This window comes from Choloepus didactylus, chromosome 1 (assembly GCF_015220235.1).
Source record: "Choloepus didactylus isolate mChoDid1 chromosome 1, mChoDid1.pri, whole genome shotgun sequence".
Classification (NCBI taxonomy): domain Eukaryota; kingdom Metazoa; phylum Chordata; class Mammalia; order Pilosa; family Megalonychidae; genus Choloepus; species Choloepus didactylus.
The window spans coordinates 160,545,672-160,570,693 of NC_051307.1; the positions used below are offsets into that span (position 1 = coordinate 160,545,672).

General features: G+C 40.3%; 1 long non-coding RNA gene across 1 annotated transcript in view; it reads left to right on the top strand.

The window, feature by feature from the left end:
- Window positions 1-4,173: 4,173 nt before the first annotated feature.
- LOC119540424 overlaps window positions 4,174-25,022 on the top strand; it is a 128,671-nt gene continuing 107,822 nt past the window's right edge. The window contains exons 1-2 of the long non-coding RNA XR_005218093.1: window positions 4,174-4,364; window positions 15,877-15,887. This is a non-coding gene — a long non-coding RNA (uncharacterized LOC119540424). The remainder of the gene's footprint in view (window positions 4,365-15,876; window positions 15,888-25,022) is intronic.

Genomic DNA, 25,022 nt, shown 5'->3' on the forward strand with positions numbered 1-25,022 from the left:
TTTCTCTCCTAAGAAGGGCTCTTCTTCCAGGGTGATCTGATTCCTGCACTCCCAGACACCAGTGGCACAGTCCCAGAGCTACATTTAAAGATGTAGATATAGCAGTGAAACTTGTTTATTGGCAACAAATATCCAATAAACATAATTTTATTCTGGGTGCAAGTATCCACCCAAACTCCACAGTTTAAATACTCCACCCTATTTTTTCAGGCTTGACATTGCATAACGTTTGCATGATTGCACCTACAGCCATTCAAGGAATAGTATTTTTATAGGTGTGTTATATTTAAAAAGGAGAGGCCATTGTGTACTGACAAAGGTAAAATGTAATTAAATAAAAATGATTATGATTACCACTAATTTCTATCACTACCATTCATATAGCTAACCAATGAAACACACAGTGGAATAGTTCCATTTAAAACTAATGTTGCTGAATTTATGGCCAGCTTTTCAAAAATCTTAACTTCAATCATCCTTTTACTCAATACAGTTATATCCATAAAGAATTCAAATTGGCTAAACTTGAAAATGAAAAAATTCAATTTAAGAAGGTTTTAAAGCACAGTGAAATTAGGCAAATGTCTCTATAAATACAGATCAGATAGCACACGGAAATAGGGTAACATTGTTTACAAATAAATTCTTAATACAAATATTCTGATAATAAAACACCAATTTAGCAAACTGATCAATAGACAGAACTGATGATTATCCCAATCATTTCTTTCCATAAGTAAAAATGACTGATAGGAGAATTTACATTATTTATCCTCCTCTTACATGTAATAATGAAGAAGAACACTCAATTAAAAATGATCATATTGTTTTCCTAGTTTGGTTTGTTTGCTTGTTATTTTGTAATTGCTCTGAGCTATTGCTTTGATGTCTATAAAAGCTAAATTTTGCTACAAACCTTGAAATTAATATAGGAGTAATTTGATGTTCAGTTTTTCGTAAGCAATTAAAGAAACAAGCAGGTAAAACTAACCACAATGTATTGGTATGAACACACTTAAAGAGTGTGCCTGGACATTTTCTTGCTTTAGATGGTTCTTAAATATTTATAATAGCATAATTATATTGAGACATACATACATATCAAGGCAGTTCCTGGCACATGGTAGGTGCTGAGGAAATACTTGTTGAATAAATGATTAACATAATTCCCCAAGTACAGATAACTTCACATCACGATATCATAAACACACTCCAAAAATTACAGAATTTTGAACATTAAAAAAGTCTATTCAAATGATGTGTGGTATATTTGTTGGAGGGGGTGGGGCACGAAGTCCTTCAGACAAATGTAACCTCACATCTGTTTTGTTTGTTGCACAGCATGGCAATTTTAACTACCTTTTCCAGATCCCCTTCAATTTCTGCACCTGTGAACTTAAACGCAAATATTATTAGAAAGGTTCCACCCATCCCCTGGGGAAGTCACGTTTTTTGCTTCTTATTTTAGAAAGAATCTCTGTTGGATTGGAGGCACTTGTACCATTTTCTCTGGCTTTTCAAAACTTCTTATAAGAATTCTTTTCTTGCAGGCCCCTAGACCTAAAAGAATATCAAATTCTACTTTCACTATCCAGTTTATTCTGTTGCTTCTAAGCATATTGGTTTCTTATGTGCTTAAGTCTCTCCCACATCCATGTAGTTTTGTCTGATGCCTCATTCCAAATGTTTAGTGTATATCCAATCAATCCAATTGCATTTACAAGATTAGCGTTAAAAAGCCTCCCTCATCCAGCTGCATTAGCCTAACAGGTGCCCTTATTTGAGGATATGGAAGGCATTGTTCCTTCTGGGAGTGTCATTAGGGATCACCAGGGATCCCTGAACAAAATAGGCTGGAGTAGGGGAGGACTACAATGAGCAGGGCCTGGAGGGTCTGAGGATTCATCCATAAAGCACTTACACCAATTGGTTGAGTAGGATTTATTTAAGACTTTCTTTTATTGGAGGTAGGAGTGGTGATGGTCATGGGAGCTGGCATGTATGACGTACTTGGCTTCTGCTTCCTGTTTCTCTCCATCCTCTCTTTTCTCTTCTCTTCCTTCTAAGGGACTTGGGAACGCTGAAGTGAGCTCCAGGCAGTGCAAATCTGCTCTTCACAGCCCCCCACCACACCCCCATGCAGTAGACACTGAGATTGTCTACTCAGTACATCCATTTCTCCATTTCCCCTTTCTAACAGTACCCACTTTTATTTAGGCATCCATTTTGCCTTCACTTCTCCCACAAAGCCCACCACTTTGAGAGGTTGGCCCTCCTTCCTTTCCAGGGCTGGGCCTGATTGGCCACCTTTATGAATGGACGCGTGGCCCAGTTTGAGCCAATAACGTATGAGGACAGGTTTGCTGGGGAAGGACTTCTGTTTTGGGGAGAGCTCCTGGTAAGAGTTGGCTTTTCCTTCCTATACCTGTTGTTACACACAGTTGTTAGGCTAGATGGGTGGCAGCCCTCCTGCCTCCAGCCTGCGTACAAAGCCAAAGCGCAAAGAAGGGCATTGCTGGAGAGGAGAGGAAGTAATTGCTTCCCAACTCACGTAACCAAGAATAACTATTGTGCCCCAAATGCAAATTTTACAACATTCCTACCTTTTAATCCATATTTTGGGGATGATGTCTTTGTCCTCTCCCTACCTCCCTTCTCTCCATGAAGAGGGACTTTTAACTGGGTTGGATTCAGTATATAGACTCAGCCCCTGCTTTCTAGAGAGGGAGATCACAGTGTGTTTGAATGTCATACACTCAGGAGTGGCTTTCTCTCTGGCGTTTCCTTTTACCCATATCACAGGAAGAGTGCACTAGGTCAAGGCTTGCCTCCTTGGGAAGGCCTGGGTGTGTCGATTCCTCTACTTCTGTTTTCTTGGGAAAGTACTGAGAGGACTGGAGGTCAGTTATACAAAAAGTCATTTGTTGAAGTATTAAAATCTAAGTGGACATAATGTATTTTTATTTGCTAAATCTGGTGTCCTGTGCCAGCCTGTGTGTACTTGGTGACTGAATGCCTTGGAAGGACTCCTGACAGCTGCAGTGGACAACAGTCAGTGCCTGGCGATGAGGACTGAGCAAGAAGCTACCTCAGCAGAGATGAGCATGGAGAGAGAATGATTATGGACCCAACTGACACTGTGTTTCCCCATTGCCAGGATGGCACATAAGTTGCCCTTCACATGCACCCCATATTAAATTGTATTGGAGGGGGGGTGGTGAGGAGAGCAGAGGGAGAATCCTGTACTGGTTTTCTATTAACTCAAAAGGATCTGAGAGAAAAAAAAATCCCAAAGTGACTGAGTTACTCTGCATTGGCAAGAATAAGCAGAAATGAGCACTTACGAACTAAGTTTAGTTATAGCGTAATAAAATCACATTTTATTACATGTCTGTGACTGAAAATGTGCACCTGCTACAGATAAAAAGAGATCATCTGATGAGATCGTCTCCAAGGTCTCTTCCATAAGGACAATTCCATAGCTAGAGATGAGTCTTGAGACCCTTGTAGGATAAGTGGGACTTGGGTCAAAGGAGGGTGGGAGCATTTGAAATATCCCTGCTGAGTGCCTGGTTACAGGAGATCCAGCAAGTGGGCATGGTGGGAAGATGCCAGAGGAAAATGATGACTAGTGCATGTATAAGGTGGCCCTGTTTGCTGTTCTTAAACATTTAAAGTGGAGGAATTGCTAGGGCCGATTAATTATTATTAACAGCAAGAGGCAGCTGATTTAAGCTGATTAAGCTGATTTAGGGGCTGTTTTCTCAGGAGAATTATTAACAGGCTTTCCAGAGAACCAAATGGTGAACACTTTAAAACAACAACAACAACAACAACAACGAGTGTCACAAAGGACTTTAGACCCAGGGACTCTGAAGGCTGAGGGAATCGTTGCACAGTGCATCTTGTTTACCTCGTGTCTAAGAGGTCACCAAGTGTAGCAAATATTATCAATTCTCCTTGTTCCTGAGACAGGCTTGACTGTCCTCATCCCCTCACCGCCTCATCACTGCAAAGATAAAGGGTGCCTAGACAGCGGGGAAGAAACAAGCCAGGCAGGAAGCCAGAGAGAAAGGCGTTGTAAACGGGGCGGGCTGAGGGGGTGGGTGTTAAACCAAAGTTAAGAGGCTTGAGAGGAAAAAAAAAAAAAGATCCAGTGGGGGGACTGCCGGAAGTGCCACCGAGAGCAGTTCTGCGCTTGCTCCCAGGAGCGCCCCACGCTCATCCCCACCCAGCCCCACTCAGGGAGCTCGGCGCTGGCGGGCGCTAGCACGGAGGTTCTCGCCCGGCGGGGAAGAGCTGAGTCACCGGGGCTGGTGACCAACTCCCTTCGGAGGAACTCCGTGGCCTGACACGGGACCAGGGTGAGATGTCTTTCTGGAGCACACAGGCGAGCAGGAGGTGGCTCAGAGCCCACTAGGATATATCAGTCCTATTAATTGATACTCACACCAAAGATTTACATTTGAAGGAATGAACGCTGGAGGCAGGGGAAAGCTTGCCCTGTATCTTTATTGGCTTTGGAGGCCATTATAAAAAAAAAAAAAGAAGGAAGGTTAAAAGTAGGGGTGGGCAGAGGCCATAAGCATGTCAGTCCATTTTAAAGGTTGCAGCTTATAAAGAATAATGAGGACTGAAAATTGAAATATTGACTGTCAGTGGTGTTAACTAGCAGACTTTGGTTTTCTAGATTGTGGCTTTTGATACCAGTACTTCTGGCAGAGATTATTAAGTGCTTTGCAGTAAATCTGGGAAGACTTGTTTGACAGGAAACACCTACCTGAGAGATTCTACCCCAAATTTGAAGGTGTGGGGGAGAAATTGGTTTAATAAAACACTGAAACCAGGTATTATGGACAATAAGCACTATTGCATAAAAGAAATATGAAAAGAGAAATTTCCAGGTGAAAACATCCAGTAAATGGGTTAAAAACAGTGTGCACAGCCTTAAAGAGCTGCCCAGGATGGTGCAGAATCTTGGAAACAAAACATACATAACATTTTTACAAGAAGAGGTGAACATAGTCCCAAGCCATTTTGTGAAAAGAGTGTTAGGAAGGCTAAAGCTCAGAACAAGCCAAAACTTGTGGAGAAAGAAAGAAAGAAAAAAAAAAAAACAGCTAAAGGCAAGCAAAAGATTTTTTAAAAACTATGTTTAGGGCAAAAAGTCCATGGAAAGTGTAGGCCTACTGTCTGGGAAATTAAGTGCAATACTTGGGGATGATAAAGATGGAAGGCAGAATTACCTTGCTCTTGCATTGCGCTGTCTGCTCCAAGGAGAGAATGCTTTTCAAGTCCCATAGAGGCAACAAATACACAGAGGGGAAGGAAAGATAGGGCAAGTGATACAGGTTCCAAATACTTACCTGCCAGGGACGTGGTTCCTGGAAAAACTATTGGTAATTGGTGAAAAAAATGGAGGATAGTAAAGAAATAAAATAGACCCTTACACAAAGGGACTTGAGTACTTATTTTAAAAGATTCCCTTTATAGGGACTGTCCTCTCCTAGCCCTACAGGAGTATTTGCTAAACTCAAAGGGCTGGCTTTTCTCTCCCACCTGCAAGCCTTCTTAATGCCAGATTACAGAGAAAGGGCATAATAAGAGTTAAACCTGCAGATGACAGATCAAGGTCAAAAGCCCTGCCACCTCCCCATTCTCCTGCATGGAGAGAAAAGGTGGGAGGGCAATAGGAGGTCTTCTGTCCTGGGGACAGGGGAGGGAGCCCCGATGTCATTCTCTGCTTAACAGACACCTGTTCCCAGCAGGTGCCTTAATCATTAATCCCTTAAAATAGCAACTTGTTCTCTAAGCATTCTGGGTTCTTAGTAAAAAAAAAGACTCTCTGTTGCTTTCTTTTAATTAGCAATACCTAGTCATAGTATGGAATTTGGAAAAATATTTTGAAAAGCATAAAAATAAAAAAAAATCAACTTTAACCTTATTTCTTAGAAACCACCCTTACTAATCTTTTCTTTTATGATGTTTAATTTTTTTTTCTGATATTAGTAGGGCATACATAGAATCAAACTTTGGAATATAGAGAAAAGCTTAAAGAATAAAATAAAAACCACCTGTAATTCCACCAGGGCTGACATTTTGATGTTTTTCCTTCCAGTCATTTTTTCTTTGCATACACACACACACACATATATATACATATATAGATACATTTTCAATAATATTTGAATTATATTGTTATGCAGTTTCCTGTCTTATGTTTTATTTAATATTATATCATGAACATTTTCCTTATCATTAAATGCTGTTCAAGAACATAATTGTAATTGGCCATCTGGTATTTTACTGTGCCACAGTTCATTTAACCGTTACCTCAACATTGGGCTTTGGCTTGTCTCCAGTTCTTCATTTTAAAATAATGCCATTATAAACAACCTCGTTGTGAAAATCTTCACTTGGGATAAATTTCTAAAGGTTGATTTTCTAGATCAAAGAACATGAACATTTTTGAGGCTTTTGATACATATTGGTGCATTGTCCTCTGGGAAGTTTGTACAAGTTCATACTCCCCTAGGAAGACAAGTGAATACCCATTTCTTGTCACTTTCTGTTAGGATTTGCAGTTTCTGCCTGATGCTTCAAGGTCTCACTCTTCTGTGCAATCCCATCGCACTACTGCCATCTTGTGTTCTCCCTCTGTGGTTTTAAGAGGAAGTTCCAGTCCTTGGACTGTTTGAAATGCCATCTCTACATTCCTCTAAAAAACCTTTACTGTGCTCTATGGCTATTTTTATGTTACAGATCTGAGGTGATAGTGACTTGCCCTCAGCTTTGACCAGCTGGGTGACTCTTCCTTGTCCTTCAGGACTCAGCTGAGTCTGGCTTAGTAGCTGCTCCTTTGTTCTCCCACATGCAGGCATGGTCCTTCCCTCTCTGAGCACTCTTTATGCTCTACTGTGTGCTCGTCTGTCTCTCCTCCTGAGGTGAGCTCCTTGAGGGCAGGGATGTGTCTCTTTTCACTATGTCTTCAGTGCCTGACACTGCTCCTGGCAGACATGGGTACTCAATAAATGCTGAATAAATGTTTATTAAAAAATACCCTTGAAGGTTTGTCTCTATTTCCATGCCTAGTATTCCATCCCATCCCCCTAAATATTTACTGGGAGTTTTTCTGATATAAGCATCTTGTTGTTCTTAATCCTTGTTTGATAGCCTAGAGTTGGTCTTGGGGCACCACATATATACACACACTAAAGAAATAAGAGAAGGGAAAGAAATGGGGAAAAGAAAGAGAGAGAAGGAGAAATAGATCAGAATATAAATTATTATACTTTACATTTCTGTATGATTTTAGTTTATGATATGCTTTTGTACACTTTATTTTATTTTATTGTGGCAATTCTAAGTCCCCTGGATGGTTCAGACTCTCATGCTATGTGCCGTGATAGCCCCTGTGCCAACCTCCATCATGCTCTCATGATTGTTGGCATATAGTTATTAGTGTTCACTAATGTGTTCCCAGTACCTAGCACAGTGCTTAATGCTTTGTAGATATTCAGTAAATATTTATGAACTCTGGGAAAAATCATTATTATCTATATCTTATAGATGAGGAAATGAAACTTAGAGATTTGACATTTGAATCTAGGGAGTTGGATTCCAAGTTTAGTGCTCTTTTCACTATGTGTCAACTAATGTAGTGGACTTTTTTTCCATGGGAAAATATGAAAGTAGGAGAAAATGGAAGAGGAGAATAATGGAGGGAAAGAAGAGAGGACAGAGGGGAGGAGGAAGCCATAGAGATGGGGAGAGTGGAGAGAAGTGGTTTGAAATTGAGACCTTGATGATGAAGGGGGAGAATAGAGAGTACTGACTCCCATAGGATGTGGCATATTCTGTCACTCTATCAAGCTTAGTGAACCAAGATTCCACCCAGAAATGATGCATTTTTAAGGCTCAACTCTCCATATTCTCAGGTCAATCGAAGACATCTTCACCACAACTATGAGAATACACTGAGGAGAAGTGGAGAAAAGGTTTCTATGGTGATGTGAGGGGATCAGGATGCATCTTCCTGGCTGCATACCTCAGAGTGCAGAGGGTTGAGGTGAAGCTTTTCTGTAGACAGGGAGATGTGCCTTCTGGAGTGGGACAGATGAAGACTAACTAGTGCTATGACATAACGGTCACCGCTTTCCCTTTTGTAGCAGTGATCCTGATAGCATTTTTGAAATCTTGAGAGGAAGCAGGGCATAGAGATTAAGAGCACAGCCCTTGGAAGCAGACCACCTGGCATCCTGACTCAATCACTTCTTTGTTGTAACCTCTCTGTGATCTAGTTTCCTTATTTGTATAGTTGGAATAATAAAAGTACCTAACTCATTGAGATGACGGTATAATGGGATATTGAATGCAAAAGCACAGAACAGAGTCTGGATCATGGTTGGCACTCAATAAATGTTGGCCGTCTTCGTTAGAATTGTATTAGAGTTCCAGATGTGGAGGAAAATGCTTGAAGTTCTGTCCAGGAAGCAAGGGGCATGGTGCCATTTTCTGAGACCTGTTAAGAACTCCTGGACACTTTGAGGGCACCCAGAGGCCATACCTCAGGACATCCTGCCTTGGCAAAAGCTTCTGGGAAAGTTGATAGACTCTTCAGGGTCATTGACATCCACTTCGGCTTCTATACTCTCTACCCCTACCTCAGCTGGCTACCAGAGGTCACATGGCAGTTTCTTCTCTCAACTTGCCATTGATGTTCCCTTTAAGATGGCAGTAGACACAACGCTGGAGTTGGGCACTCAGAGAACCATTCCAGACATCCCAAAAGTTAAATACTGGAAAACATAGCAATTGAGGTCCAGTACTCTCTTAGATACACTAATTGCAAATTGTCTAGGCCAGAGCCAGCAAATGTGGTTGTTTGGCCAGCATGTGTTTATCTGGCATAGTTATTTATTTATTTAATCATTTATGAATTTGAATACCTTTATTCAGGGCAGATCCTCCCCATTCTTAGTTGACGTATTTATGTCACTGGCTAGAACAGAAAGATGCCCCCTGTTCTAGATGGTCCTACTCAACAGCATCTTTACCTATCTCTGGCATTTCTTTGTCACTGGTGAATTTTTCACTTACAGTGAGCCACATGCTCCTCTGCAACTCCTCCCTTACTCTAGGTCTGCACTGTATTCCCAAGACTGTCCAGGCTCCTCACCAGGGCTTACTAGGCCTTCCATGACTTGGCCTCTGATCACATCTTCCTTTTCATCTCTTGCCCCTGTCCCTTCTCCACCTCCATCCAGTTCTAACACTTTAAGCTCCAGCAGTATGAGCTGGAATCGTTCTTGGAACACTTTGTGCATATTTTTACCTCCTTGTATTTGTTCCTGCTGTCTCTCTCCCCACATCATCTGCGTAATCCTTCCTAATCTTTCCAGACTCAATTCAGGCTTTGCATCCCTCTGGAAGCCTCTCTAACCCCCTTGTGTTGGGTCAGATTATTTTCTCAGTTTTGCCATAACACTCTGACCAAATCTCTATCTCTCCACATGAAGACACATTATAGTGACAATTCCGAATATCAAAGAAAAGAGAATATCCTAAAAGCAGCCATGGAGAATATATTCTACCTACAAAGAATGATAATTAGACCAACAATAGGACTTCTTAATCATTGCACTGGAAACCAGAAAAAATGGGGAAATAACTTAAAACTTCTGAAAGACACTAAATGTTACACATCAATCATAATTGATGTACTGTGTTTTTCACTCTTACTAGACAATAGAATTGATGTCTTATCAACTTTCCAATGCCCACAGTAGCCCATATAGGTTCTCAGTAAGTGTTTGTTGAATGACTTCTGGGATTAAAGATTTAAAAGAAGCAATAAAAAACATGAGAAATGTATTAGAGACTGTAAAAACACAGACAGAACCAAAAGACAGAATCAAACATACTTTCCAGAAATGACATTATAGTTACTGAAATTAAAATCTTGGTGGAAGAGTTAAACAGCAAATTATACGGAACTAAAAAGAAAATTGATGGACTGGATTGCAGCACAGAGAAGTTAAGACATGGAAAATATGAAAGAGAAGTTAATACACACAAATATGTGTGTGCATATATATGTGTATATATATATATATACACATATATATATATCTTTATAAATATTGAGATAGAGTTCTAAAGGTTAAAGTAAAAGGAATTGTAGAAAAATTATATTTGAAGAGACAATGGCTGAGAATTTTGTAGTATTGATGGAAGACAGGAATGCTTTGATTCAGGAAGCATGAGTTTTGAGCAGGAGAAACAAAAAGGAAAATCCACATGAAGACACATTATAGTGACAATTCCGAATATCAAAGAAAAGAGACTATCCTAAAAGCAGCCATGGAGAATATATTCTACTTACAAAGAATGATAATTAGACCAGCAATAGGACTTCTTAATCATTGCACTGGAAACCAGAAAAAATGGGGGAATAACTTAAAACTTCTGAAAGACACTAAATGTTAGCCCACTAGCAGATTTCTCAACCATTACAGTGGAAATCAGAAAATAATGGATAAATAACTTAAATCTGCTGAAAGACATTAAATGCTAATTTAGAATTATTTTTTCCAGATAAATTATGATACAAGAATGAGGATGAAGTGAAAACATTTGCAGACAAAAAAATGTTGAATAAATTACCACTAACAGATCTTTGATGAAAGAACTACAAATAGAGAAACTTAAAGAAAAAGAACCTCAAAGGGAGGTATAAAGTACAAGAAAGAATGATAGAACTATAAGAAGAAAATAAAACTACAATCACAACAGGAGATATTGGCAAACATATGACTAAATCCAAACAAATAATAGCTTTATGATACATTAATAATACTGACTATATTTGAAGTTAAAAAACAAGAGGGATTAAAATACTGGGTAACTTTTACATAATAGAGGTAATTGGAATTTAAAAATTCTAAGGTCTTTATATGGTTGGGATGAGGCTAGGGATACTTTAAGTATGCCTGTTTAAAATTTAAGGGAAACTAAAAAAAAATTAAGGGAAACAGCAACAATAGAAAATAGAATTAGAAATTATAAAGTTGTTGAGGGGGAAATGGGGAATGAATGATACTCAATCCATTAAATGGCAAGAGAAGAGAAAATTCTGTATAGGAAAAGTAAGATAAGTTGAAAGTACAAAATAAGATGATAAAAATAAAGGTAACTATATCAGTAATCACAATAAACATAAATGGACCAAACTTGTTGTTTAAGACACTGTCAATGGTTATTAAAATAAAATTACGAATTTTGCTATAACAATTTACAAGAAACATATCTAAAATGTAAGGATGGAGAAAGGTTGAAAGTAGAGGAATAAAAAAAAGGAATAAAAGAAAATAATAAAAAAGGAAGAAAAAACTTTAGCATATCTAAACATGCTAGATAAACAGTTAACCAAAGTAGACTTAAAGGAAATCATATTACAGGATCACTATATAAAGATAAAAGAAAAATTCACCAGGAAGATATAACAGTTCTAAACTTGTATGTACCTTATAGTCTCACATTATATAAATCACATATTGTCAGAATTATACAAAGAAAATAAAACTATAACCACAGATAACATATTGTCAGAATTATAAGAAGAAAATAAAACTACAATCACAACAGGAGATTTAAATAGTATTTGGTGGATCAGGCAGACAACGAGTTGGTAAGGGATTTAGAAGATTTGAACAACAGAATTAATAAACTTGATTAAACTTAATCTAATATATATACCAAAATTGGCCCATAGTGAGTCACCACTGTAAAATACCAAAACTTTACTGGCAAGAAAACACTTTCTGGTCACAATAAAATTTAGTTTAGATCTGTAAAAATGTGACTGACATCTCATTTGGGAATTTAAAAATGTACTTCTAAGTAACTCATAGATAAGAGAAGAAATCATAAGAAAGAAAATACTAGAAGTGAATAATAATGCAAATACAATGTGTCAGAAATGATTTAAGGATGGGCTGGCTGGAAGGCAGAGTGATGCCATCTTCTATGTGAGGGTTTGTCAGGCCCAAAGTCATTAAGATGGATTTTTGGGGCAAGACTGCCCTTCTGCCTTGGAATGGATGCATGGCAAGGTGGACCACAACTGAGATTTCCATGCTGGATTCATAAACATGCACCAGTGATCAGGAAGTATGCTCTGCCTGTGTGCTCCTACTGGAATAAGTATGGCAGCTGGCAGTCTGCTGAAGGGCAGAAGAACTAAGGGTTTAGGGTTCAATCAGGAAAAACAATATTGGACTTCATCACTACCTTGCAAGCTTACCCCAATTCTTCCAGCTGGTAAGCAGTATTCCTGCTAAGGGAAAGGCAGGTCATATTAGCAGCTAACAAGAAGCAGGATTAAGTAACCAACTGCAGACGAGAGATGTGAGTCTGGCTTTGGAAGTGGAAAGTGACGTGGGTATGGCTTCACCCTTACCCTAGAAGAAATCCTCAACTGAGCTCACATTGGGGAAAGAAGCAGTTATGATATCGACATCCGAGGACCCCCTCTCTCACATCTCAGGCAGTTTAAGTCTCAACTGGAGGCTGTATTCCTCTAATTTGCTTCTAATATGGCAGATTGGGCCACCAGTGGGACTGTAGCAGCAATTTAGCCTCTCACACTTGGTGTTTCACAGACCACAGTGTGGGTGAGATAGAATCCAACGTTTGGGTGTTAGGAGATGGTCTCATGCTTGTTTCCTTTATGAGAAATGGGGAAATCTTGTGACTATTTATTCTCAGGTATGCTTTCATCCCTGTAATCTAGAGAGGACCATCAACTCTGGTGGAGATCACCTGTTGGACCTGTTGCCTCACAGTTCTGATTTTTCTTGTGAGCCATGATGTGAAAGAGGTTGTGGAATACTGCCAAAGCCAGGACTCTTGTCCTCTAGGGAGAGGGGATTAAGGGTGAATGTTGACATCTTTCTGCCTGGGAATCCCATTATCCAGTCCCAAGATTTATTTAGAAGAGGCAGACAGATCCAGTCAGGGGCACCCGCTAGCATCCCCTAGAGGCACAAGAGAGTAATGACGCTCAAATCTGTTAGACCAGTGATTCTTACAATTTCCTGCAATAATTGCCTCCTGAAGGACACATTAAAACAGTTTCCTGGGCCCTTTCTGCAGAGATTGTAATTCGGTAGGTTGGGGTGGGACTCACAAAGTTGCGTTTCTGAGGCGCTCCCAAGTGATGCAGTGCTGCTGGTCTGAGGATCCTCCTTTGAGAATTATTATAGAACAAGATGGAAAAGAAGTAGAGGGAGGTGGGTGGGAGACACTAAACTCCTGAACTAGCAGACGGAAGGGGAAGGGAGTCCCTAGGGGGTCCATATGACTATGGGACAGCCCTTTTTTGGACGAGAGGCAATCTATAAAAAAAATCCCACTTTCACTCTTCACTGCCACCTAAAGATTGTTTTGGCTTCATCTACCTGTTTCTTGCTTTTCCCTACACAAAGAAGGGACCAGTTCCTTAGAGTTTAGAGGGATAGAAATGAAGACTGAGTGGCAGAGATTTAGGGAGGTGAGAGGAAAGGAGAGGGAGGAAGGATAGGAAGTTCCAGGCCTTGTGATGGAGTTTTCCAGGCAGTTTTAGGGAGAGGTGTGGGAGCCGCTGTGGGGCATGAAGGAAGTGGATGGGAGTACAAAGAGAATTTCTTGGAGCACCATGGAACTCAGGGGCAGGGTATGACCTGAGGCAGCCCAAAGGTGTTTGAGAAGTGCAAAAAAGAACTGAAGTTATTTTGAAATTTTTTTGATTGTGGGATGATGTGTTGTAGGGTGTGACACTGCTTTGAGACTGTGATCTTTGGCTTCACAATAGCATGATAGTCCGGATGCATCAAGTACCGGAAACTGGGGGCTCAATTGGAACCTACCCAGTCCCTCATCCTCATTAAAGCCCCACTGTTTTTCACTGGGCCAACTCCTGCCTTGAGCCCCTCCTCTCTCCAATCCCTCCACACACAGCCGTCAGGCTAATTAGCCTAAACCAGAACTCTGATAGCAAAAATGACCCTTCAGTGGCTTCCGCCACAAACCCCTGTCCCCTAGGATCCCAGGTGTTAGAACAGGCTCTCATTTTCCCTCTTTTAATGAAGGGATTGTTGCAGGTTCCACTGCCTGTTAATTTTAGCCAAAATAACATAGCATGCAAGACTTCCTATTCTTTGCTTCCAATCTGTGTTTCCGGTGTTGTTTCCAATCACATGTACCTGACACTGTAAACCTCTGTTCCTTGGACATTTGCTCGTAGTTTCCCACCTCCATGTCTTTGCTCCTGCTGTCCCTGCCACCTGGAATGCTCTTATAACCAATTCTGCCTAATAACGACCCATTCTTCAAGGACCAGCTGAAATGCCTCTTGGCTCTTCTCTGAGTGTTCACGTTTAAGCATATTCCTCCCTCTTGCCATGGGACTTTATTTGTACTTTCCTATTCTACAAATTCTGCTTGATTGTAGTTGTATGTGTTCTAGTCTTATCTGTTCGCCTAGACCTGTGCTGTCCAATATGGTAGCCACTAACCACATGGGGCTATTTAAATTTAAATTAATGAAAATTAAATAAAATAAAAATTCAGTTGCTCAGTTTTGCTAGCCACATTTCAGGTTCTCAGTAGTCCATGTAGCTAGTGGTTATTGTATTGGACAGCACAGACACAGAACATTTCTATCATCATAGAGTAGTTCTGGAACCATGTATTCTTCACTCCCCTTATGTTTATTCTTATGCTTATTTAGTTACATTAAATTAATTAGAATTTTCCTGGTTGTTCTGTCCTGATTTCTCACTCAGCCCTGGAGCTTTTTATTTTTAGCTTTTAAAAATACATACATATTCTATATACGTACCTATTCTTTAATCTCTTTTTCAGTTATGAGCTAACCTTGCTCTGTTGAGGTGAAACCTCGTCTCTGTGGATTGGCTTCATCATAGGGCCTTTCTGAGAGTTCTTTGAGCCACCGTCTTCCTCCAGAGGTGTGTCCCGGGTGGCTTCCCATGACCTAACCCTGGAACAGCTTTCCTTACTAACAAAGCCTCTGCCTTGGCGGAAAGAGCTGAGGCCCTGTAACCCCAAGGGTTATGCTGCCACCCAGGAGAGGCTGCCTGTCCTTCTAGACACACCTTCATGCCCGCAGGGAGGAAAAGACACAAACACAAGGGCACCCAGAACAATTGGCAATGGCATTTTGAGGGATCCTTTCTCATTAGCCTCCTGCACAATTGCTTAGGTTTCTGGGAAGGAAACCACAGACCAGAGGGACCACAAGAGGGCACTAGCACACCTTAAACAGCATTTAGCTCCGAAAACCTCAGGAAGGTTCCACCTTGTTGCAACAGCAGGACAGAACGAATACCCATTGGAAAGAAACAGAAAAAAAAAGAAAAAGAAAAAAATTATCATATTGCTATATCTAACTGGAAGGCCTGCTTACCATATATTTATGATTTCAGCGCCTCCTTAAATATAGGAATCACAAGAACTTTAGACAATAATAGGTAGACAAGGAATTAGATTGAAAATACTTCACATGAGGATGTGAATAGGTCAGTAGACTTTAAAACAGAATAAACCTCACTTCGATGCAAGGTAGCTATGGAAACATTACCAAAATCACTCTGCTACTTCATGGTTGCAGTGGTTTCTGCAGCCAGGAGATGCTGTCAGGAGAGGGCAGAGTATTATTTTCTTATAAATAATACAACACAGAAAGTTGCAAGAAATTAGATTTCGGAGGTAAAGATGTTTCAACAAAAATACCCAACAGCTTTAATTTGGTTTCTGATAACTTAGCTCTGGGTTTGCGGTTGTTAAGTTTTCCCCTATTTCTGTTTTCTGTTGCAGAAAAGGAGCTGGTGAGACATTTATTTCCATGGCTCTGGATATATTATATATACACACTTATGTACATCTTCACACTTATGTACACATTCAGCATGGCTGATAGAAGTCACCTGTTTGACCCTGGTATGACCAACATGAAGGCAAGTGACCTCTATTTAGCACTTGGACGAGGGGCTTGCTGTCTTGTAGGGGATGGATCTGGGGCTCTGCTAAGGCCATCACTGACTCTCAGTGATTAATAGAACATGTGTTTTTTGTGACTGGCTTCTTCCACTTAGCATAATGTATTCAAGGTTCATCAATGTCGTAGCTTGTATTTGTAACTCATTCCTTTTTATTGACGAATATCAGTCCATTGCAAGGATATACCACATTTTATTTATGCATTCATCAGTTGATGAACGTTTGGGTTGTTTATACCTTTTGCCTATTATTCCTGCCTGGAGCTTCCCAGAAAACCCCAAGGAGCACATAAAGACTGTTTCACATGGCTGTTCCCTGACCATGCTGATCATGTAGGTGGATGTATGGGTAAACTGAGAAGGTTGAAGTAACAGGGGTAGGAATTTAGGAAGCAGGGTAATGTGGCATAAGTCCTGGAGATATTGGTGGGTGCCAGGGCTTAAGGGTGAAGTTTTATTGCTATTATGAGGTCATTCATCCAGGGGCCCAAAATGCCTCCATCCTGGCCTGATGCACAGCCCCTTTTCCCACAGAGTTTCGATGGAGCTGTATTCCCAAGGAAACATAACAAATTGGGAATCAAATATACAATATGCCAGTGTGGCATGCTCTGGTAAGACTGTATTGTCCATGTGCCAAGGTCTCAAGACAAAGAAGTGGGATCTCTTAGCTCCCCCTGAAACTAAGTATGGGCACATTTCTTCTACCAGGCTGGACACGTGGAGAAAGGAAAGAAGAGGTAGGGGTGGGTAGCAATATACAGAGCAGACCATGGTGGAACTGCATGTGTGGAGAAAGAAGAAAGGAAAAGAGTTGAGTGGCCATGGGAATTAGTAAAAAGAAAGGGATCCATTGAATAGCTTGGAGGTGAGGGTAGGGGAAGAATTTGGTGCAGTCGTAATTGTCCTAGGGAGAAAGATCTTAGGTTTCTCCTTGTTCAGAACAGTGGATCTAATGTTAGTGGGCATCAGAATCACCTGGAGGGCTCTATTGAAACATACGTTGCTGGGCCCCATCCCAGAATTTCTGCTTCAATAGGTCTGGAGTGGAGCCTGAGAATTTGCATTACTAACATGTTGCTGGTGATGCTGACGCTGTTGGTCCAGGGACCACACTCTAGAATGTTAGGAGTGATGTAGGTGAAATATGAACAGTGTAGGTGTGGAATGGATTTAAATTCTGTCCCTGAAACAGAAACCTAACAAAGGGCCCATTGCTCTTGATAATTCACGATACAACTCACCCATTTAAAATGTGTAATTCAATGGGTTTTAGTATGTTCACAGAGTTACACAACTCTGTTGGACAACTTTCATCACCCATTAGTAGTCACTTCCCACTTCCCCCCAACTCTTCCAGCCCTAAGCAACCATTAATCTATTTTCTGTCACTATAGATTTACCTATTCTGGAAATCTCATGTAAATGGATTAATAGAAGATGTGTCTTTTGTGACTGGCTTCTTCCACTTAGCATAATGTATTCAAAGTTCATCAATGTCGTAGCTTGTATTTGTAACTCATTCCTTTTTATTGACGAATATCAGTCCATTGCAAGGATATACCACATTTTATTTATGCATTCATCAGCTGATGAACATTTGGGTTGTTTATATCTTTTGGCTATTATGAATAATGCTACTGTGTGCATTCATGTACAAGTTCTTGTGTGAATTTATGTTTTTATTTTTCTTGGATATATACCTAGAAATGGAATTGCTAGGTTATATAATTCTAAGACTCTAAGTTTAGCATTTTGAGGAATGGCCAACTTGTTTTCCAAAGTGGCTGCACCATTTTACATTCCCATCAGTAGTGAAAGCTCCAATTTCCCCACATCCCAGCAAACACTTGTCTTTTGATTATAGCTTTTCTAAAGGGTGTGAAGTAGTATCTCATGTGATTTTGATTTGCATTTCCCTGATGGCTAATGATGTTGATCATCTTTTCATGTGCTTATTGTCCATTTATATATCTTCTTTGGGGAAATATCTATTCAGATCCTTTTCCCAGTTTTTAATTGGGTTATTTCTTTTTATTATTATCATTATGATTATGATTATGAATGGAAAGAGTCCTTTATGCCTTCTAGATACTAGTACTTTATCATATATATGATTTGCAAATATTTTCCTCCATTTCATGGGTTGTTTTTTCACTTTTTGATAGTATCCTTTGAAGCATCAAAGTTTTTAATTTTGATGAAGTCTAATTTAGTTATTTATTTTTCCTTTATCACTTATGTGTTGTATCTAAGATACCATTGCCTAACCAAAGGTCATGAAAATTTACTCTAATTTTTTTTTTCGTAAGAGTTTTATAGTTTTAGCTCTTACATTTATGTCAATGATCCATTTGGAGCTTTTTTTTTGTATTTGGTTAAGAAAGGAGTCCAGTTGCATTCTTTTGCATGTGGATATCTAGTTGTCATAGATTACTTTTTAAAAATGGAAAAAGAAAAAAACCTAGTGAAACAAAAGAAACTCCTTTTTTTGTGGGACATTGTCCTAGTTTGCTAATGCTGGAGAATGCAAAACACCAGAGATGGATAGGCTTTTATAAAACGGGGGTTTATTTCACTACACAGTTACAGTCTTAAGGCCACAAAGCATCCAAGGTAACACCTCAGCAATCGGGTACCTTCACCGGAGGACGGCCAGTGGTGTCCGGAAAACCTCTGTTAGCTAGGAAGGCAGCTGGCGTCTGCTCCAAAGCTCCGGCCTCAAAACGGCTTTCTCCCAGGACGTTCCTTTCTAGCAAGCTTGCTTCTCTTCAAAACATCACTCCCAGCTGCACTCTCTTTTTTCTCTTTGAGTCAGCTCATTTATATAGCTCCACCAATCAAGGCCCACCCCAAATGGGTGGGGCCACACCTCCATGGGAACATCTCATCAAAATTATCTCCCACAGCTGGGTGGGGCACACTCCAAGCAAATCTAACCCGCACCAAAACTTCTGCCCCACACAAGACTACAAAGATAATGGCATTTGGGGGATACAATACACTCAAACTGGCACATTCCACCCCTTGGAACCCAAAATGACATTATCTTTCCAAATACAAAATACATTCATTCCATCACAATACCACAAAAACTCAAATCATTTCAGTAACAAAAGTTAAGTACAAAATCCCATCAAAATCAAATATAGGCGTGGTCAGTCCTAAGGCATAATTTTTCTTTAGCTGTGGATCTGTGAACTTAGGACAAGTTATGTGCTCCCAATATACAAAGGAGAGACATTCATAGGACAAACATTTCCGTTGCCATAAGGAGAAACAGTAAGGAAAACAGGGTTAACAGGACCAAAACAGTTCCTAAAACCTGCAGGACAAACTCCTTTAGATTTCAAAGTCTGAGAGTCATTTACAGAACAATGTTGCATCCTTGGGGCTTGAGAGAGCCGGAGCCTAACCCTTCCCAAGGGCCTTTTTGGCAGCTGTTTCCTCTCCAAATGCTTGGGTGAGTGCTCCAACATTTCCACACATTGGGGAGACCACCTTCTCGGCCCCACCCTCCTCAAACATCGGGGCAGCTCCCGGATTCCCTTCCATTTCTGGGGCACACGCTCAACCCCTTCGGAACAGTGTGGTGGCAGCCAGGCTCTCCCCAATTCCCTGGAAATGTGCTCCACCCTCTTTGGGACCTGAGGTGGCAAAACTCTTCCAGAGCATTGAGGCGGAAAGCCCGCCCTCGACCTCCAGGGCAAACTCACCCTTTCCATGCATGTGGGCTGCTCCTCTCTCCCAGCCCGAGACCTCCTGACTCCAGACCTCAACCTCCATGGCTCTGTCTTTGAAGAGATTTTTCCTTTAATTTTTTCCTTGTCTGTCTCCTCCAGTCCAGACCGGCAATGGCTCTGTCTATAAAGATCTCGCAAAAATTCTGTTGGCTTTGCATGAAGCATGCAGGGGTCAAAGCCATCAGACAATAGGACTTTCCACAAATCCTTTCTGCTTAACTCCTTTTCCAATCTTGGCTTGTACTGAAATGGCGGCTGGGTTCCATGTTTGGTTCCATCCTCACGTTGGGCTGTAGCTTCTGGGCTTCCACCCCCTGGAAGCCTGTAATTTTCCAAGCCATCAACTTCTGGTTTCTTTGAACCCAAGTGTTCAGTTCTAAGTTTATCTCTCTCTGCTCGCATTTTACTATAAGCTGCAAGGAGAAGCCAGGATACGTCCTCCACACGTAGTCTGGAGATCTCCTCAGCTAAGTATTCCAGGTTGTTGCTTCCAGATTCTTCCTTCCATCTGACACCAGGACTCAATTTTGCCAAATTCTGTGCCACTCTAAAACAAGGATCACCTTTCTTCCAGTTTACAACAACACATTCATCATTTCTGCTCAAGTCCTCATCAGAAGTATCTTTAGAGTCCATATTTCCACAAACAGTCTCTTTAAAGCAGTTTTGGCCTTTTCTATCAAGCTCCTCACAATTCTTCCAGAAACTCCCCATTATCCATTTAAAAAGCCATTCCAACATGTTTGGTATTTGCAAACTCAGCAGCAAAAGCACCCCACTCTCGGTACCAAAATCTGTCCTAATCTGCTAATGCTGGAGAATGCAAAACACCAGAGATGGATAGGCTTTTATAAAATGGGGGTTTATTTCACTACACAGTTACAGTCTTAAGGCCACAAAGCGTCCAAGGTAACACATCAGCAATCGGGTACCCTCACCGGAGGATGGCCAATGGCCTCCGGAAAACCTCTGTTAGCTAGGAAGGCAGCTGGCATCTGCTCCAAAGCTCTGGCCTCAAAACAGCTTTCTCCCAGGACGTTCCTTTCTAGCAAGCTTGCTTCTCTTCAAAACATCACTCCCAGCTGCACTCTCTTTTTTCTCTTTGAGTCAGCTCATTTATATAGCTCCACCAATCAAGGCCCACCCCAAATGGGTGGGGCCACACCTCCATGGGAACATCTCATCAAAATTATCTCCCACAGCTGGGTGGGGCACACTCCAAGCAAATCTAACCCGCACCAAAACTTCTGCCCCACACAAGACTACAAAGATAATGGCATTTGGGGGACACAATACACTCAAACTGGCACAGACATGTTTTGAATATTGGTGTGATATGAGTAGTATTTATTTCTGTAGCTTTGTTCATACATGATCAAATACATTCATTCATCCAATAAATACTTATAGAGCATCTACTTTGTGCCAAGCATGTTTAAGATGCTGGCAGTACCACAATAAATAAAGAAAAGTTCTTGCCCACATATTGCTTACATGCTGGTGAGGAAGATCAGCACATGTGAATAAATGAGAAAATACATAGGATACTTCAGTAGTGATAAGTATCTTGAAGGAAAAGAAAGCAGAGTGAGAGGATAAAAAGTGATGTGGGACAGGAGAGAGCGAGCTGTCTTATAATGATTAATATATTGGGTCAGGGAGAGCCCTTTTCAAGTGGTCACATTTGTTCAGAGACCTGAATTAAGTGATGGGCTGGCCATGTAAATATTTGGAGGAAGTACAGATGCAAATGTCCTGCAGCAGGAATGTGATTGGATTCTTCTAGGAAGAGAAAGTAAGCAAGACAGAGAGGCTAGAGTGTGGTGCCTGAGGGGCAAGTCAGGTGGAAAATGACATTGGAGAGGGAGCTAGTGATCAGACACAAGGGAAAACCAGAGTTCCCAGGAGTTTTCCCATCTTTTGCCTGGCAAAGCATTTTGACTTGCACTGTTTGCATTGGCTTTGAACAAATGTTAATGCCATTTTTTTAACCCTCTTTGAATCCTGTATCTGCCTCAAAACTTTTAATACACAGGTTAAGAATAAAGAATAAAAGTAAATATATGACCATAATTCCCAGGCATAGATTTTGGTTGAAAAATTAAACCAAAGTGATTCAAAAGAAAAAACTAAAAAAAAAGAAGGAACTTTCAGAGTTCTTTTGGTCTGCTATTTGATTTCCATTAGCCACACCTTCCCCTTTCTCTTTGTTTAAGATTTGTGGTTAGGTCTGCAGTTTCCCGCAAAATTTGTTCTCCCTTTCTCTTGTAATAGGTTGTAACTAGGAAACAGCTGCCCAGCCAGAGACTACATTTCCCATATCCTCTTGTAGTAGATGTGGCCATGTGACCAGTTCTCACTAATGGAATAGAAGTGGAAGAGAGTGTTACACTTCTAAGCTGTGGCCTTTAAGAGGCAGGTGGACCTTTTCAATGTTCTTTCACTTCCCACCAGTTGTATACCGAGGTTGATGCGGTCCTAGGGGATGATTTGGCCACAGATTGGAAGGAGCCTGGATCCCTGAATCACTATGTGAAGAACTACCTGCTGACCTAGAAGTGCTTACCTTTGTGGTAGTTTGGAGATGTTATGCACCCCAGAAAAGGCCATGTTCTTTTAATCCATTCTGTGGGAGCAGACCTGTTGTAGATGGAATCTTTGGTTAAGTTATTACAATTGAAATGTGACCCACTCCATTGAAGTAATCCTTTTACTGGAGTCCTTTATGAGAGGATAAAAGACAGAAAAAGCCTGGAGAGAAAAAGCCCCCGGATGAGCTAAGAGAGGAAGCCACTGAAGCCAGAAGCTAAAAGTAAAGAAACCTGCAAGAGAAGGACAAGTAGTAGCTGGCCATGTGCCTTCCCATGTGACAGAGGTGTCCCAGATGCCAGCAGCCTTTCTTCAGAGAAGGTATCGTCCTGTTGATGCCTTAATTTGGGCATTTTCACTGTAAATTTCTAAGCTAATAAATCCCCATTGTAAAAGCCAACCCATTCCTGGTATATTGCATTTCAGTAGCTGTAGCAAATCAAAATACCCTGGACTAGTTTATACTTCTCTTGTGTTTGAGCTTTTACATTTGTAGATACATTTATTGCAGCAATTAGCTTACCAAAATGAGTATAAGCTCAACTTGGACTGAAAGATAAAATCTAGACTATTTGAAAAGCTATACTGAAGGGTTCTAGGATTGAGAACAATGCTAGATTGGGATGTGGGAATGAGGCATCTGGACTGAGAAGCCTTGGGATGGAAGGGCTTCCCCTCTCTGGTCATAAGCATTGCTTTTGCTTGGGGAAAGAGCATCTCCACTGTTGTACCCTCATCTCTGTTCTGCCAAGGAGCTGAGGCCTGGAGGCCTCTCCATAGACCACACTAAGGTACATATTAGTTAAGGAGCATACTGACTTTTTTTCTTTAACTAACAAAAAAAAAAAAGACTTTAATTAAGCATTGTAAGTAGCATTCAATAATCTTCAAAGTCACCTCATCACAATCCATCGGCAACCACTCAAACTCAACAGTCGTTCATTCTTGCGCTGTCCATGAGTTAGGGTAAAACTCCCTTCAGTTTACTTTAGGATACCTACTTGGTTAGCTCTTGAGGGCAGGAAATGGAAAACTATACATCATTTCTGATCACTGGTGAGCACACAGACTTTTAATGGAAATAGATCGTTTATAGGTGGCCAAGAGAATTTTGGGCTGATGGCCTCTGTCATAAAATTCACAGGGTCACTATCAAATCAGGGCCCAAACTTGGTTGATAAAAATAGTGATGGTCATAAAGTCAGAAACTGGAATACAGGTTATCAGGGGTTGGATAGGGGAGGGGAGTGGGCACTAATGTTTACTTGGAAAAATTCTGGCAATAGATGATGGGATGAAAAAGCACAGCTTTGGGTCTGTAATTAACATCACTGTATCATATATTCGAAAAGGGATAAAAAGGGAAATTTTAGGTTGTATATCAGTTATTACACACACACACACAAACCCTAGATCTATACAACACAAAGAGTAAACCCGAATGTAAACTATGAACTAAAGTTAATAGCATAATTATAATAATATTGTTTCATGAATTGTAACAGTTACCACACTAATGCAAAATGTTAATAATAGGGAAAACTGTGTGTGGTATATGGGAACCCTGTACTTTCTACATGATGTTTCTGTAAACCTACAACTGCTCTAATAAAAAAAATTGTGATGCATATTAACTTTGGGCAAATCAAATAGTCAGAGAATCAGAGGTGAGGTGAATTGAGTGAGTTTAGGTGAACACAGTAATTATGTGGCCAAATATCAAGTGTTTGGTAAATTAAGTATCAGAAATCTATCTGTAAACTCACCTTTGTTTGTACTTGTATTTTCTATTCTTTTTGTTTCTTTCTCCCTATAGTTTTTTCAAGGAAAAAAAGTTCATTTTGTCTTGGCTGGACAAAGGGAAAGAAGATACTTATTAAAATCTAAGCCAAAGTTGGTAGGAGGAATAAGCTAGTGGTCATCTCTCCCAAGGATGATGGGGGATGCGGTAAATGGAGAGAGGGGTAAAAATTGAGGGAGAATTGAGGATGGAGATCACTGCCTTCCCTTCCCTCCTCGAGATTTCTCTCCCAAGCTTTTCCTTCCCTCTGTGTGTTTGTGTATGTGTTGTTGATGTTGTTAACTTTCGTTTGGAAATAATGTTTAACTTACAGAAAAGTTGCAAGAATAAGAGTAGAAAATAGAACACCCTAATATTCTTTTTCCACATTCACTTATTATTAACATTTTGCTCGATTTGTCTTATTATTTGCACATGCACACATGTTCATTCTCTCTAATACATACACACACAGAATTTTTTTTCCTGAAAAATTTTAGTGAAGGTTGTACACATTATGGTCCTTTACCTCTAAATGTCTCAGTGTATATTTCCTAAGAATAAAGATACCCTCTTAACCATAGTATACTTATCAATTTTGGTAAATTTAACATGATATAAAGCTTTGACCTAGTCTACCATCTATATTCCACTTTTATCAACCCAATCATGTCCTTTATAGATAACCTCCTCCTCCCAGTACAGAATCCAGTCTAGGATCAGGCATTGTATTTAGTAGTTAAGTCTCTTTAGTATCCTTTAATCTGGAACGTTTCTATAGCCTTTCTCATTGAAGACATTGACAATTTTTGAAGAATTTAGTCTTTTTTTTTTTTTTAATAGAATGTTCTT